Raw genomic sequence first — 12,553 nt, 5'->3', positions numbered from 1 at the left:
GCCATTTCCTTCTCCAATGCATTAAAGTGAAAAGTGAAAGTGAAGTCGCTCAGTCGTGCCCGACTCTTTGCGACCCCATGGACTGCAGCACCCCAGGTCTCCCTATCCATCACCAACTCCCGGAGTTTACTCAAACTCATGCCTGTTGAGTCGGTGATGCCATCCAACCATCTCATCCTCTGTCATCCCCCCTTCTCCTCCCGCCTTCGATCTTTGCCAGCATCAGGGTCTTTCCCAATGAGTCAGTTCTTCGCATCAGGTGGCCAAAGTATTGGACCTTCAGCTTCAGCATCAGTCCTTCCAATGAATATTTAGGACTGGTTTCCTTTAGGATGGACTAGTTAGATCTCCTTGCAGTCCAAGGGACTCTCAAGAGTCTTCTCCAACACCGCAGTTCAAAAGCATCAATTCTTTGGCGCTCAGCTTTCTTTATAGTCCAACTTTCACATCCATACATGACTACTGGAAAAACCATAGCCCTGACTAGACGGCCCTTTGTTGGCAAAGTAATGTCTCTGCTTTTTAATATGCTGTCTAGGTTGGTCATAACTTTTCTTCCAAGGAGCTAGTGTCTTTTACTTGCATGGCTGCAGTCACCATCTGCAGTGATTTTGGAGCCCCCCAAAATTGCTTGTCACTGTTTCCCCATCTATTTGCCATGAAGTGATGGGACTGGATGCCGTGATCTTAGTTTTCTGAACGTTGAGTTTTCAGCCAACTTTTTCACTCTCCTTTTTCACTTTCATCAAGAGGCTCTTTAGTTCTTCTTTGCTTTGTGCACTAAGTGTGGTGTCATCTTGGTCTTAGTACTCATTAATATAATAGCTGGTACTTGCTACATTCATTCATCCACTCATCAAGTCTCCAACATCAGGTGAATGAAGAACCTCCGTGTTAATTGGCATCTAGTAGGAAATGAAATCCGATACAGCTGTTGCACATTGAGTAAATTTCCAAACACATAGGGCCACAGATGTAAAGAGTGCATGCATGTGTAATTCTTGGGCTTCCCCCATGTCTCAGACGGTAAAGAATCTGCCTGCAATGCAGGAGACCTGGGTTCCATCCCTGGTGGGGAGGATCTCCTGAAACAGGGCATGGCAACCCACCCCAGTATTCTTGCTTGGGAAATCCCACGGAGAGAGGAGTCTGGCGGGCTACAGTCCATGCAGTTGCAAAGAGTCAGACACGACTGAGCGACTAACAGTTTTACTTCACTTACGGAGCATTAACGTAAGTTTTATGGATAAAACTGGCGCGGCGTTAATAGGGTGACCAAACAACATAAATATTCTCAAAGGAAACAGATTGTTTCCTGAACTGCCCAGAACAGTACACGGAGAGTTGTCTGTGTATCTTGAGACCTCATTCTAGTCTTGATTGGGTTGTTCTCAGGCAGTGTCTGAGTGGAAGGCACTCAGGCACTCCTGGCACATCGGAGCTGCTCAAAAAGTTCAGTTTGCTGAATCAAAGAGGGAAGGTCACTGGGGAAGATCACATAGACACCTCTGGAGTTGTTTTATTTAAAAACTTATGAGAATAGAGCAGGCAGAAAGTGGAAGTGTTAGCCACTCAGTCGTGTTCCACTGTGTGTGACCCCGTGGACTGTGTAGCCTACCAGACTCCTCTGTCCATGGGGATTCTCCAGGCAAGAAAGCTGGAGTGGGTTGCTATTGCCTTCTTCAGGGGATCTTCCTGACTGAGGGATTGAACCCGGGTCTCCTGCATTGCAGGTAGATACTTTACCGCCTGAGTCACCAGGAAGCCCCCTAAGCAGGCAGAGTCATCTTCTAAAAACAAAAGTCAGATCACATCTGTCCTCTGTTCAAATCCCTACCTTGGGCAGAAAGGGAAGCCAGGGTTCTCGAAGGCATCTGATTCCGATCTCACACCCAACTCTGCTCCCTTCCAGCCACCCTGATCAGTTGTGTTCCCCTTCACGTGCTTTGCACTGACTGTTCTGCTCACTGAGGGTACATCTCCCCAGGACACCCATCTGCCCTGCCCCATTCCCTCACCTCCTTTGGGCTTGTGATCAGGCATCCTCTTCTCAGAGAGATCTTCCCTGACCATCCTATTTAAAATAATCGTCTCTCCCCACCCAGGCACTCTTGGTACATTGGAACTGCTCAGAAAGTTCAATTTGTCGAATGAAAGAGGGAAAGAGAGAGGGATGGGATGTGTTAGGGAGCTGGAGACCCACTGGGGGTCTGGGTCCCTCACTGTGATGTTGAGGGAATTCCCGTCATTGCAGGATTCCTAACAATCCTCAGGGTCAAGTTCAAACTCTTCTATCTGGACCCTGTTAACCTTTGCGCCCTGAGGCATGGACAGTATCCATTCTCATCTTTTCCCATAGTTGTATAATATTTTGCTGGGCACATGCCTCTCCCTCAGTTTTTTTTTGTTGTGATATTTTTTTCTTCTCATCCTTTTTTTTTTTTTTTGACCACACCAGGCCACATGTGGGACCTTAGTCCCCCAACCAGGGATTGAACCTGTGCCCCTTGCAGTGGAAACATGGAGTCTTAACCACTAGCACCACCAGGAAAGTCCTCTAAATTAAAAACTATTTCCCAGCCTCTCTTGCAGTAGAGTGAAGTCATGGGGTTAAACGAATGGGATTAAGGCAGTGGAATGTAAGAGGAGTGTTATAGAGAAGTTTCTGGGACCCCTTCTTCAGAAGGAGGCTGGGGAGTCCTTGATCCCTGATACTTTGTCCCGTCCTCATTCATGAAGCCCAAAACAGATCTGCCCTGAGGGCCCTCCCTACACTAAGTTTTGGCAGAGTGGCAACCCTGCTTGCGGGTCACCTCTTTCTGGCAGCCTTCCCTGATTCCTCCTCTGCCAGTTCATGTTGATGGGTCTGTGGGCCTGCCCAGTCCTCTCCGCTCTCCCCATCAGAGTGCTTGTGACTCCTCTACCAGGTTGTGAGCGCCTTGGAGGCAGGAGCAGCTGCTAGGTTTCATCAGCAGCTCATACCAAATTTGTCCATATCTGCAAGGGAAAAATTGGATGATGCTTGTAAAACAGTTAACATCGTCCTTTGCACGCTATGAGCACTCAAGATATAGCCACAGTACTTTTAGACTATTACAGTTGATCCTTGAACATGGGTTTGAACTGGGCATCATATGTCAACTTATAGAAGCATTTTTTTTTCACTAAATAAGTACTGTGGTATGACACAATCTATGGTTGTTTGAATCTGCAGACTGTAAAGTTATATTTGAATTTTTGATTGTGCAGAGAATCGGTGCCCCCAACCCCTGCATTGTTCGAAGGTCTACTATATTAGTTCTTATATGTATGTAGTTCATTCTGCCTAACACCAGACATGTTAGAGGGGCGGGTGAGACCGTTTGGTGAATAGGTTCAGCTTGATTGATTGTTCACCATCCGGCCAGGCCCTGCAAATGGAAATGTATTAATATTTATGGCTGCTGTAACAAATTTTCACCAATTTCATGGCTTAAAACAAAATGCATTTATTTTCTCACAGTCCTGGGGGCCAGAAGTCCAAAATCAAGGTGTCAGTAGGGCTGAGTTCTCCCTGAAGGCTTTCGGGAAGAATCCTCCTGTATCAGCTTGAACTGCAGTAACAAAATGCCATAGACTGAGTGGCTTAAACAACAGAAATCTGTTTCCTAACAGCTCTGGAGGCTGGAAGTCCAGGATGAAGGTGCCAGCATGGCTGGGTTCTGGTGAGGAATCTCCCCTTGGGCTGCAGACAGCCACCTGTTCACCGTGTCCTCTTGTGACTTCTTCTCTTGAGTGTGTGAGGAGAGAGAAAGGGAGAATGCTCCCTGGTATCTCTCTTCTGTTTTTTTTTTTCCTCTGATGTGGGCCATTTTTATCTGTTTTGGCTGCAAGGCATGTGTTATCTCAGCTCCCAAACCGAGGATCGAACCCACCACCCCCTGCTTTGGAAGGTGACGTCTTCACCAGTGGACCACCGGGGAAGCCCTGCTATCTCTTCTTATAAGAACACCAATCCTATGAAATCAGGGCCCATCCTTATGACCTCATTTACCCTTAATTACCTCCTTAGAGGCCCCATCTCCAAATACAGCCACATTGGGGGTTAGGGCTTCCACATATGAATCTGTAGGGACCCATTTAGTCCATAATGCCTTTCTTGCCTCTCTCCCAGCTTCTGGTGACTCTAGTGACCCCTGACTTATAGATTCAATGACACAGTTTCTTTCATCTTCACATGGCCATATTCCCCATGTGTCTGTTCCACATCTCTTCTCTGAGGACACCAGTTGTTGGATCAGGGCCTCCTACTTCATTACAGGGCTTCCCTGGTGGCTCAGTGGCAAAGAACCTGCCTATTAATGCAGGAGACATGGGTTCAGTCTCTGGGTTGGGACGATCCCCTGGAAAAGGAAATGGCAACCCACTCCAGTATTCCTGCCTGGAGAATCCCATGGATAGAGGAGCCTGGCGGGCCACCATCCATGGGGTCACAAAGAGTCCGACAGGCCTGAGCAACTAAACAACAACAACGAAATTCAGGATGACCTCATAATTACTTGCTCACCTTTCAAAGACCCTATTAACAAATATGATCACATTCACAGGTTTGGGGCTAGGACTTGAACATATCTTTGAGCAGGGGGGACATAATTTGACTCCCAGTGGGAAATGTCTTAGAAAGGATGCTTGAAGACCTTGTTTTTCAGCTCCCAGCTGTGAGTCACCTCAGCTACCAGGATCCTCTTGCTAACATCGCGGGGCAGGGAAAAGCCAGCCCCATGTTGCTCTGTCCAAATCCTGACCCACAGAATCCGTAAACATAGCAGAAATGTTCTTATGGTCTGTGTGGTCCTTAACATTTTTGGCACCAGGGACTGGTTTCATGGAAGACAATTTTCCCATGGACTGGGAGGATGGTTTTGGGATGATTCAAGCACATGATATTTATTATGAATTTATGTCTATTATTAGTATATCAACTCCATCTCAGAGTGTCAGGGATTAGATCCCAGAGGTTGGGGACCCCTGGTGGCATCATGCCACTATGTTTGGGGGTAGTTTGCAACATAACACTTCCCTTGGCTCAGACGGTAAAGAATCTGCCAGTAATGCAGGAGACTGGGGTTCAGTCCCTGGGTTGGAAAGATCCACTGGAGAAGAGACCGGCAACCCACTCCAGTATTCTTGCCTGGAAAATCCCATGGACAGAGGAGTCTGGTGGGCTACAGTTCATACGAGAGCAAAGAGTCAGACATCACTGAGCGACTAACACTTTTACTTTCACTTGTAACACAACCACAGATGCTCAGAACAGAGGGGAAGGAAACACTGCCCTTCTTTGTAGAGCTTTGCAGGTTAGGGAGAGGTGGCCCCCCAGGCACCTGAGTCTCAGTTACACAAACAAACACCTCTGAAGCTCGGACAGGTGAGGTGCCTTGCTCAAAGTGCCGGTCACTGAATGGCAGAGCTGGGGTGCAGACTCAGGTCTGCGAAACAAGCCTGTGAGTCTGTTGGATGGAGCCTTAGAGTGAAAAGCCCTTTCTGGGCTTTTCCTTTCCCAGGCACGTCTTTTCCTTTGAGAGGCTCCTCTAGGCTTGGCGATGCAAGGGTTACTGTGCTAACTCCCATATCCTGGAGCGCACATCACCCGCGCTGCCTTGGCTAATGACAGATCATGTATGCAACGGAGGAAAGCGGACTGACTGCCAGATATGTGGAAAGAAACCAGCTTGCAGGAAATCGCTATTAGGTGATCATTATTAGCCTGCGTATTCAGAGTCGCCACGTTTGCAGAGGTCATGCATTTACCAAACGCTTGATGCATTTCCCCCCTAGATTTTGTCCTCCTGGAGAGACAGCTCTTCCCCTGGATCTGCTGAGAACAGGTGATTATAATTCTGTCCCCAACCCCACTCCACCTCCCACCAGCTTCTGGCAGCAGTTGCTACACAGGCACAGTGAATGCCTCTCTGGTTCCTGGCTCTGTGTAGAGAGGCACCTAGCTGACCTTGGTGTGCAATGAGCTGGATTCAAATCCCAGCTGGGCCACTGAGTAATCATAGACACTCATCTGATGCCTGATGGTGGAGAGCTTTGCCCATACTAGGCACTCAGGCAAGTTACTTCTTTGAAACTTAAATTTCTAAGTTCTTAAGTCTGATGATAATACCACTTACCTTGAAGCACTGCTGTGAGCAGGAGTGAAGTAGAACGTGGAAACAGACACGACTAAGCGACCGACCACAGGAGCCTCTGAATATATATTGGTGAGAAAAAAATATGACGCACTGAATAAAAGCAATCCATGTAAATAGGTACTCAAACAAATGTGTCTCAGTCTGTTGAAACTGCATAACAGCAGACCATACACTGGGTGGTGTGTAAACAATGGCCACTCTGGAGGCTGGCAGTCTGAGATCAGGGTGCCAGCATGATTGTGGTGAAGGCCCTCCTGGTGTGATACATTTTGGCCAATGCTTGGACACAAGTGTTGGTAAGTCGCTATTCATAGTAGCAAAAAGAAACAACCTACGTGTCCATCGACTGAAAAATGGAAAAATAAAATGTGGTCTCTCCTTATAGTGGGGAATTATCCAGCCTGAAAATGGAAGTGTTGATACGTGTTATGATGTGGATGGACGGTGACCCTCAGTGAACTGTGGCAGACACAAAAGACTGCACACACACTGTACAATTCCAGTGTAATGAAACATCCAGAAAAGGCAAATCTGCAGAGACAAGAGGCAGACTAGTGCCCACCAGGGACAGGGGAGAGGGAAAAAGTGGAGAGAGACTGCTTGAAGGGTCACTCCTTTGGGAGTGGTGAAAATGGCTTGAAACCAGGCAGAGTGACTGTACAACATTGTAGGTGTACAAAATGGCACTGAACTGTACACTTTATTTTTTTAAAATTTATTTGGCTGCCTCAGGTCTTAGTTGCGGCACGTGCGATCTTTTGTTGTTGGGGCACAGACTCGCTAGTTGTAGCATGCGGTCTCAGTAGTGGTGGCTCTCCGGCGTAGTAACTCCGAGGCACGTGGGATGTCAGTTCCCGGAGCAGGGATCAAACTTTCGTCCCCTGCATTGCAAAGCAGATCCTTAAATCACTGGGCCAGGGTTCAGATAAGTCCCTAAACTGTACATTTTAGAATGATGTATTTTATATGAGTTTTACTTTAGTAAAAAAAAAAGAATCCATGAATGAACTTCCCTAGTGGTCCAGTGGCTAAGACTCCTTGATCCCAATGCAGGGGGCCCAGGTTTTATCCCTGGTCAGGAAACTAGTTTCCACATGTCACAACTGAGAGTTTGTATGCTGAAACTGAAAAAAAAAAGAAAAAAGATCCCTTGTGCTGCAACTAAAGATCCTGCATGCCACAATTAGGACCCAGCACAACCAAAATAAATAAATATTTTTAAAAATCCACAAATTCATAATGAAACTAAAAGACATTTTATTTAAAAAAATTTATTATTATTATTTTTAAAACCTGGATACTATACAATAAATAGCTAAAGTGAAGTTGCTCAGTCGTGTCCGACTCTTTATGACTCCATGGACTGTAGCTCACCAGGCTTCTCCATCCATGGGGTTTTCCAGGCAAGAGTACTGGAGTGGGTTGCCATTTCCTTCTCCAGGAGATCTTCCCCACCCAGGGATCGAACCCAGGTCTCCCATATTGAAGGCAGACGCTTTACCCTCTGAGCCACCAGGGAAGTCCTCAAAGACTTTTTTTTTCCTTTTTATCTCTCTCTCTTTTTTTAAAAAAAATTTTACTTTATTTTACTTTACAATACTGCATTGGTTTTTCCATAGATCAACATGAATCCGCCACAGATGTACACGTGTTCCCAATCCTGAACCCCCCTCCCACCTCCCTCCCCATACCATCTCTCTGGGTCATCCCAGTGCACTAGCCCCAAGCATCCTGTATCCTGCATCAAACCTAGACTGGCAATTTGTTTCTTATATGATATTATACATGTTTCAATGCCATTCTCCCAAATCATCCCACCCTCTCCCTCTCCCACAGGGTCCAAAATCTGTTCTATACATCTATGTCTCTTTTGCTGTCTCGCATACAAGGTTATCGTTACCATCTTTCTAAATTCCATACATATGTGTTAGTATACTGTATTGGTATTTTTCTTTTTGGCTTACTTCACTCTGTATAATCGGCTCCAGTTTCATCAAATGTATTCTTTTTAATGGCTGAGTAATACTCCATTGTGTATATGTACCACAGCTTGCTTATCCATTTGTCTGCCGATGGACATCTAAGTTGCTTCCATGTCCTGGCTATTATAAACAGTGCTGCGATGAACGTTGGGGTACACATGTCTCTTTACATTCTGGTTTCCTCAGTGTGTATGCCCAACAGTGGGATTGCTGGGTCATATGGCAGTTCTGTTTCCAGTTTTTTAAGGAATCTCCACATTGTTCTCCATAGTGGCTGTACTAGTTTGCATTCCCACCAACAGTGTGAGAGGGTTCCCTTTTCTCCACACCCTCTCCAGCATTTATTGCTTGTAGACTTTTGGATCGCAGCCATTCTGACTGGTGTGAAGTGGTACCTCATTGTGGTCTTGATTTGCATTTCTCTGATAATGAGTGATGTTGAGCATCTTTTCATGTGTTTGTTAGCCATCTGTGTGTCTTCTTTGGAGAAATGTCTATTTAGTTCTTGGGCCCATTTTTTTGATTGGGTCATTTATTTTTCTGGAATTGAGCTGCATGAGTTGCTTGTATATTTTTGAGATTAGTTGTTTGTCAGTTGCTTCATTTGCTATTATTTTCTCCCATTCTGAATGCCGTCTTTTCACCTTGCTTATAGTTTCCTTTGTTGTGCAGAAGCTTTTAATTTTAATTATATCCCATTTGTTTATTTTTGCTTTTATTTCCAGCATTCTGGGAGGTGGGTCATAGAGGATCCTGCTGTGATTTATGTCAGAGAGTGTTTTGCCTATGTTCTCCTCTAGGAGTTTTATAGTTTCTGGTCTTACATTTAGATCTTTAATCCATTTTGAGTTTATTTTTGTGTGCGGTGTTAGAAAGTGTTCTAGTTTTATTCTGGTTGACCAGTTTTCCCAGCACCACTTGTTAAAGAGATGAGCTAACACCTATCCTACTCAAACTCTTCCAGAAAATTGCAGAGGAAGGTAAACTTCCAAACTCATTCTATGCGGCCACCATCACCCTAATACCAAAACCTGACAAAGGTGCCACAAAAAAGAAAACTACAGGCCAATATCACTGATGAACATAGATGCAAAAATCCTTAACAAAATTCTAGCGATCAGAATCCAACACATTAAAAAGATCATACACCATGACCAAGTGGGCTTTATCCCAGGGATGCAAGGATTCTTCAATATCCGCAAATCAATCAATGTAATTCACCACATTAACAAATTGAAAAATAAAAGCCATATGATTACCTCAAAGACTTTTTAAGAGGGAAGGCATGGATGGAAAGCTTCAGCGAGAAACTGGACGGAAGGGTGAATAGTGATAGAAAATCACTCTTAAAAGTCACCTGAATCATGACTGATCCAGAGGAGGGCCATCAGCGGATGTTCTCTTGGGGAAAAGACAGTTGAGAGATCAGATAGACACGCAGTCCACACTGACCTGATCTCAGACTTGCAGCCTCCAGAGCAGTGAGGAGGAAATTCCTGTTGTTTATAAGCTGCCCAGGCTGAAGTGTGCTGTGATCGCAGCTGGAATGAACCAGGATATAACAGCCTGCTGCTTCTTCTGCTCAGTTGCTCAGTCGTGTCCAGCTCTGTGACCCCATGGACCGTAGCCCAACAGGCTCCTCTGTCCATCGATTCTCCAGGCAAGAGTACTGGAGTGGGTCGCCACCTCCTTCTCCAGGGAATCTTCCCGACCTGGGGATTGAACCCGTGTCTCCTGCTTGTTTGGCAGGCAGATTCTTTACCGCTGAGTCACCTGGGAAGCCCAAGAGATAACTTATATACCATCAAAGTCACTATTTTAAAGTGTAAAAATGGGTGGACTTTGTGTATTCACGTTCACATTGCACAGCCAGCACCACTGTCTAATTCCAGAATAGGATCATCACCCTCAAACAAACCCTGAGCCCATCAGTGCCCTCCTGTAACCAAAAGTGGGGGGCTGGTGGCTCGCCACTCAACAGCTAATAAAGAGGCCAGGTTGGTGGAAAGGAAAGTTTGCTTTATTTTGGATACTAGCAACCGGGAGAAGGCGATGGCACCCCACTCCAGTACCCTTGCCTGGAGAATCCCAGGGACAGGGGAGCCTGGTGGGCTGCCGTCTATGGGGTCGCACAGAGTCGGACACGACTGAAGTGACTTAGCAGCAGCAGCAGCAACTGGGAGGAGAGCAGACACCTGTCCAAAGGCTGACTCCCCCCCGCCCCCGCCACAACACCCCCAACAACCAGTGGGCAAGAGCTTTTATAGACAGAGGAGGGGGTGCTTGTAGAAACAGCAGTGAGCTCTGACAGTCATCTTGAAATTGGTTCTGTGGTGGTCTGACCAGCATCATCTTGATCATTTTAAGTATAATTAACCTTCAGTTCTGTATTCCCAGGTGGCTCAGTAGGAAGGAATCCACCTGCCGATGCAAGAGACTCAGGAGATGTGGGCTCAATCGCTGGGTCAGGAAGATCCTCTGGAGGAGGAAATGACAACCCACTCCAGTATTCTTGCCTGGGAAATCCCATGGACAGAGGACAGCCATGGGGTCCTCTGACAGCCCTGGTGGGCTAGAGTCCATGGGGTTGCAAAGAGTTGGACATGACTGAGCAGCTAAACGCCACCAACCATCCACTCAAGTATCTCTATTGCACACCAGTTTTATTTTCTTCCTAAGCCTGTGGCGCTCCAGAATGACCTGCTGTTTAATTTCTTCTTGTTTGTCATCTGTCTCTTGCACTAGAATGTAAGATACGAGACAGCAGGGCCAGGCTTGCCTGCCTCACTCTTATCCTGAGCACCTGGGGTGCAATAAGGGGCTCTTTGCAGGATGAAGGAGAGGCTGGAGACCTTCGGAGCGCCTCTGGAGGCTCTGTTGCACCCGCGTGTCATGGGGAGGATGTAGCTTCAGAGAAGCTGCCCTCTGACACCCCAGTGACTCTGTGCGTGGCAGGGAAAAGAAAATCCCGGTCGGAGTGGATCAAAATGTTCTCTTTTTGAGATCAGCTTAAGAAGGCACCCTGTTCTCTTCCCGTGTCTGGCTTCGGGAGAGTAATGAATATTTTTAAGAGTAATGAATACTTCCAAGTGTCATGCGCCTGCTCTGTTTCCTTTTTTCCCCAGATTACCCCAGGACCCAGGATGTTGGGGGAAGACCCTGAATGGCACCTTCTCTTCCCTGCAAGCCTCCCTCCCTCTTCTGATTATGGCCATCTCCTCACAAGGTATCTGTTCACTGTATCTTGGCCCTTATTGTAGGTAACAAAGCAGTGGAATCAGTAGTGTCTAGTTAGTGGGGTACATCCTCTGAAAAGCAGGGGCAGTATTGGGGGATGGGGGAAACTAATGTACCATCCCCCCACCCAGGGAAGGATTAACTTCTTTCTTTCCTTTCTTCCTTCCTCCCTTTAAAAAATTACCTTGTAGCTGCTTTTCTTTTTCTTATAATTTTAACATTTCATTTACTCATTTTCATCTGCACTGGGTCTTCATTGCTGCACGTGGGCTTTCTCGAGCTGCAGCGCAAGGGGGGCTACTTTCTTGTTCTGGTAATCACGCTTCTCCTCGCAGTAGCTTCTCTTGTTTTAGAGCGCAGGCTCTTGGAGCTCAGGCTCAGCAGTTAGGGCACACAGGCTTAGTTGCTGCACGGCTTGTGGGATCTTGCCGGGCTAGGGATCAAACCTGTGTCCCCTGCACTGGCAGGTGGATTCTTAACCGCTGGACCACCAGGGAGACCCTAGAGCTGCTTTTCAACTGTCTCTGCCCCAACAGCCTCTTTTGGTGGGTCTCCACTCTGGTACCTATTTCACCTTATTTTACATATATCTATTTCCTTCAAGTTTGGGCAGGAATTGATCTTTGCTAGCTGTGTTAGGGGCAGCAAATCTGGAACTCGAAGCCGTGTTCTGGTTAGTAATTCCCGAACCAACAGAGGCTGTGCCAGGCATCTCACTTTTTTTTTTTTTTTAATCGCTTTTAATTCTCACAACAGCTCTATGAGAGAAGTATTGTTTCCATTTTACAAAGAGGTCAGAGGGGTTAAGTCATGGGCCTAGCATCCATTCCTTTCCTTATTTTCCCCTCCTTTCCATCCTTCTTTTCTTAAAACATGAAGAATATTAATAAATGTTATTTTTTTGGGGAGCAGTTCACAGCAAAATTGAATGGAAAGTTACAGAGATTTAGCTTCAATGTGTCCCCTGCAAACTGCTCCCTCTACCCCCAGTCCATAGCCCCAGGGACCTCTCCATCTGAGCTGTAGCTCCTTTTTCTCCCAGTGCCTTGAAATCTGACGCACAGGTGGGCAGTCATGGTCTCAACATTCAGGTGACCTTGATGGATGCCCATGACTCCTCTCATAGCGAGGCTCTCTTCTTTGTTTGTTTTTTAA

Source organism: Ovis canadensis, chromosome 24 (genome assembly GCF_042477335.2).
Source record: "Ovis canadensis isolate MfBH-ARS-UI-01 breed Bighorn chromosome 24, ARS-UI_OviCan_v2, whole genome shotgun sequence".
Lineage (NCBI taxonomy): Eukaryota > Metazoa > Chordata > Mammalia > Artiodactyla > Bovidae > Ovis > Ovis canadensis.
The sequence above is the reverse complement of the archived record's forward strand: the minus strand, read 5'-3'. Positions refer to the sequence as shown.